The sequence below is a fragment of the Tupaia chinensis genome, unplaced genomic scaffold (assembly GCF_000334495.1).
Source record: "Tupaia chinensis unplaced genomic scaffold, TupChi_1.0 Scaffold000037_2, whole genome shotgun sequence".
Classification (NCBI taxonomy): Eukaryota; Metazoa; Chordata; class Mammalia; order Scandentia; family Tupaiidae; genus Tupaia; species Tupaia belangeri.
Window position 1 is genome coordinate 61,844 of NW_006159478.1, and position 5,188 is coordinate 67,031.

General features: G+C 38.2%; 1 pseudogene; it reads left to right on the forward strand.

Annotated features, from left to right (window-relative positions):
• The first annotated feature begins 3,167 nt into the window (after positions 1 to 3,167).
• LOC102500073 (olfactory receptor 4C16-like) lies at positions 3,168 to 4,263 on the forward strand (annotated as a pseudogene).
• The last annotated feature ends 925 nt before the right edge of the window (positions 4,264 to 5,188 follow it).

Consider the following 5,188-nt stretch of genomic DNA (forward strand, 5'->3'; position numbering starts at 1 on the left):
TTCCCATTTGAAGGATAATCTTATTTGATATTGTATTGGTTGAAATTATTTTTCTTTTAATATTTAAATACTCTTTCCTTGCTTGCATTGTTTCAGTTGTGAGATCTGACATTAACCTAATAGGATAGCCTTTGCACAACTGGACATTTTTCTATTTCTTTATAAAATTCCTTTACATGCCCTGAAATGCCCTGAAATAATTTTCTCATTTTTCTGGAACAAATTTTCTGTTTTCTCTTACATATCACTGAGTTTTGATCCTGTAAATATTCAGAATTTTCTGACACTGATGTGCATTTCTGTTTTATTCACTGTTGGTTAGAGGCTACCATGCTCACCAAGGGGAGAGGAGAGTTACCACCTTGTTTTTTCATATTTCTTCAAGATATGTTCTGGTTTTAGTCATCTGATGCAGTGTTCCTTCTTTTTTTTCTTTTTATTGGAGTAGATAACATTGCTCTGGTAGAGGAAATTACACTCTTAGTCCCCAGGTGTGTTCTTATTGGAAGGCTCTTTCTCCCTGGTCATAGCAGTTAGAGATAACTTCAGGTACTTGGAACCTCTGCCAAATGTTCAGCTCTTGATGAGGTAGTTGCAAGCTAAGAAGATATAACTTAGTGAAGAGGGTCAAGTCACACACTCTACAGGTGAATCATGCGTGCCCTGAGCATGGGCTCATTCAAGGAGGCCTGCCCAGACTAGGCTTAAGTGTCCTGGCATACCAGCAAAATTCCAGGCCCTCAGAGAAGTGGGCAACAGTGTGTGAAAAGTCCCAAAGTAGCTCCCAAGCCCTGAGCACAGGCTCAACCCAGGACAACTACTTGTTTATGTCCTTTCAAAAGATGTTTTAGCTAGGGACCAGCAGTTAGCATAATGGCTATGTTGCTGGACTCCCACATAGTCAACCACGGTTCACGTCCTGGACCTGGTGGCTTAAAACTCACGCCAGACGCATGTGTGTATGTGCCCAAGATCCCAAGAGGAGAATGGAGGAGAAGGGATTGCAGCGTGACCATCCCTCCTGGGGGGTGATTTCTTGCTTTCTGTCTCTCTGTCTCTCTCTGTCTGTCTGGCAAGTGCACATGCCCTATAGTGAAAACCTCTCAAAAAGTTTTTTCATATTTCTTCAAGATATGTTCTGGTTTTAGTCATCTGATGCAGTGTTCCTTCTTTTTTTTCTTTTTATTGGAGTAGATAACATTGCTCTGGTAGAGGAAATTACACTCTTAGTCCCCAGGTGTGTTCTTATTGGAAGGCTCTTTCTCCCTGGTCATAGCAGTTAGAGATAACTTCAGGTGCTTGGAACCTCTGCCAAATGTTCAGTTCTTGATGAGGTAGTTGTAAGCTAAGAAGATATAACTTAGTGAAGAGGGTCAAGTCACACACTCTGCAGGTGCAGCATGTGTGCCCTGAGCATAGGCTCATTCAAGGAGGCCTGCCCAGACTAGGCTTAAGTGTCCTGGCATACCAACAAAATTCAGAGCAGTGGGTGACAGTGTGTGAAAAGTCCCAAAGTAGCTCCCAAGTCCTGAGCACAGGCTAAACCCAGGACAACTACTTGTTTATGTCCTTTCAAAAGATATTTTAGCTAGGGACCAGCAGTTAGCATAATGGCTATGTCGCTGGACTCCCACGTAGTCAACTGTGGTTCGTGTCCCAGACCCGGTGACTTAAAACTCACGCCGGACGCATGTGTGTGCGTGCCCAAGATCCCGAGAGGAGAATGGAAGAGAAGGGATTGCGATTTCTTGCTTTCTGCCTGTATGTCTCTGTCTGTCTGGCAAGCACACACATCCTATAGTGAAAACCTCTCCAAGAAAAAAAAAAAGGATAAAAACACGTCGGGCATGTGTGCTTGCGTGCCCAAGATCCCAAGAGGAGAATGGAGAAGGGATTACTGCATTGCCATCCTCCCTGGGTGGGGTGGGGTGATTTCTCACTTTCTGTCTCTCTGTCTGTCTCTCTGTCTGGCAAGCACACACGCCCTATAGCAAAAACCTCTCCAAAAAACAAAAAGATGTCTAAGCTAAAACCTTGCATCATAAGACTAAAAATGATTGAATAATAATACACTTCATCCCCTTTTTATGAGATGTCCTTAGAGACTCTGAGTTCTCAAGGAGTGCCTTTAATAAATTAGCAGAAGAAAATTAGAAATGGAAATATTCATATATTACTAGTTGTTAAAGAATATTATTTTCTGGGACCAGCAGTTAGTGTAATGGCTATGTAGCTGGACTCCCACATATTCTACCACGGTTCGCGTCCCGGACCCAGTGGCTTAAAAAACTCATGCCGGGCGTGTGTGCATGTGTGCCCAAGATCCCAAGAGGAGAATGAAGGAGAAGGGATTGCTGCATGGCCATCCCCCCTGGGGGGTGATTTCTTGCTTTCTGTCTCTCTGTCTCTCTCTGTCTGTCTGGCGAGTGCACGTGTCCTATAGCAAAAACCTCTCCAAAGAAACAAACAAAAAAGGAATATTATTTTCTATTCATCAGTATATGTCAAGTACTAAATATCATAAATGTACTTCAATGGAATAGCAAATTACCTGGAGGATATAAGTGCTTTTTTCTTTCGATCTGGAAAATCTGGGAGAAATTGTATACAGAAATGCAATAAAGAATGTATTGACAAAAAACATATATTGATATAGCTATGTATACTAGATATGTAGTATATACTCTCTTTGGGGCATCAGTGATGTGTAACTTTAAATTTATATCATAAAATTCCAAGGACAGTCAAATATATCCTAAATGTTGAGTGATGTGCACCATGCAAAACATGGACACTGAGATTTGCTAAATATGAAAAAATGAAGATAATATCAAATAGATCTATACCTATTTTTATTAATTGAATTGACCCCAAAAACAAAACAAAACAAAACAAAATCATTGCAAAATGAGCAAGGCTTGTACTTGATAAATGTCTTAGAAAATATTATATTCATAATCATGTTTGAGACTCATAATCCTGTAAAATGGGTGCTAAAATTGAGGAACAAGAATTGCAATTACCTATTTAGACACTTAGTTTCTGAAAAGAAGTATTTAATTATGTTTAAGATATTCTATAACATTACATAACACATCATAAATAAATTTCTTTATCTTTTGCAGATAAACTATTTCACACTCCTCCCATTCCTTATTCATGAAACCATGTATCTGAATAATACCGTGACTGAGTTCATTCTGCTTGGGTTGACACAAGATCCTGTTAGGAAGAGAATAGTGTTTGTCATTTTCTTGTTTTTGTTTTGTTTTGTTTTGTTTTTATTTGGGGACGTTGTTGGGTAACTTGCTTATTATGGTAGTGAGCTACCATTCAGACCAGCCGAGCACTTAGGAGTCCCATGTACTTCTTCCTTTTCTACGTACCCTTATCTGATACCTGCTTCTCTACTTTCATAACCCCTAGAACAATTGTGGATTCCCTTTCAGTGAGTGCATTATCCAAGTATCTACATTTCATTTCTTTGGCTGCCTGGAGACCTTCACTCTTATCCTCATGGCTGTTGACTGCTACATGGCCATCTGTAAGCCACTGCACCACACGACCATCATTAGCCACTGGGTCTGCAGAGGGTTGGTGGTTGTGGCCTGGATGGGGTGCTGTGTACATTCTTTAACTCAAATTTTCCTTGCCTTGAGTTTTCCATTTTTTGATCCCAATGTAATTGATCACTATTTCTGTGACTTGCAGCCCTTGTTGAAACTTGCCTGTGCAGACACATATGTAAAAAATCTACTCTTGGTTTCTAATAGTGGGGCCATTTGTACAGTGAGTTTTGTCATACTTATGTTCTCCTATGTTATCATCTTGCATTCTCTGAGAAACCACAGTGCTGGAGGGAGAAGAAAAGCCCTCTCCACCATAATTGTGGTCATCTTGCTGTTTTTAACTTGCATATTTATATACACATGTCCTGTAATCCCTTTTTTTGTGGATAGAATGGGAGTGTATTTTATACAATCAGAACAACTTTACTTAACCCTTTGATTTATACTCTGAGGAATGCATAAGTGGAGGGAGAAGAAAAGCCCTCTCCACCATAATTGTGGTCATCTTGCTGTTTTTAACTTGCATATTTATATACACATGTCCTGTAATCCCTTTTTTTGTGGATAGAATGGGAGTGTATTTTATACAATCAGAACAACTTTACTTAACCCTTTGATTTATACTCTGAGGAATGCATAAGTGAAAAATGCCATGAAGAAGTTATGGACCAAGAAATTGATTTCAGACAACTAAAGATTAATGAAGATTTCATAAGTCTTCTACTTATTCTTACTATTATAAATTTGTTTTCAATCATTTTTCATAAACTAGATTATTCAATTCACTCTCTAACACAGTTTTACTTTTCCCCTGGAGCCTTCTACTTCTAGACCACAGGGATAGTTCATTAACTTCTGTTTTTTGTTTTTGTTTTGTTGTTTTTTTTTTTTTTTTGAATTTTAATATTGGGGGGCAAGGCATTTTTTTAAACAGATAAATTTTTTTTGATATTTTTAAAAGTAGAATTATTGCATTATACAGCTATTTTTTTAAATCTAAGTGTTTTTGGATTAAACAGTAGCTCAGTGATAAAACACAATGCTCTGCAAGGTTATTCTGCAGGGTTGGATTCCCAGTTCTAGCCCAGACTTCTCCCTCAGTATGCTGGACATGTGTTTGCTCACATAGCAGGGCTGGCCGAAGACTGAGCTTAAAATATCAAGACCCTATTGGGTGTGTGATCTGCTTCTCTTACTCATGGAAGAAATAAATAAACTTTAAATAATATACATTTTTTCTCCTTAAGAATAGTTTTGATAAGTTTTCTATTTTGTCATATTTCTATTATCTCATACTCTCTTTACCATTTCCAGTAGACTCAGTTTTCAGTCTGGTTTAGGCTGTTTTAATTAGGCCAGCACAGAATTTCCAGGTGATTTAGTAAAGAGATTATAGCTATATCAAGTGTGTGCATAAATTTGGGTATTTAATAATTGAAAACTGGATGGGAAACACTAAAATAAAAATTCCTTTATTTGTGACAAACCTTACATTTTATAATTAAAAAATGAGTAAATATTGACTTTTACTGATAAAGACATCATATATTTGTGTTTATGCATTTGTGTACCACTTGCAGGAACTTTTGTCCTTTCAGTAGATCCAGGTTTCCATCTAG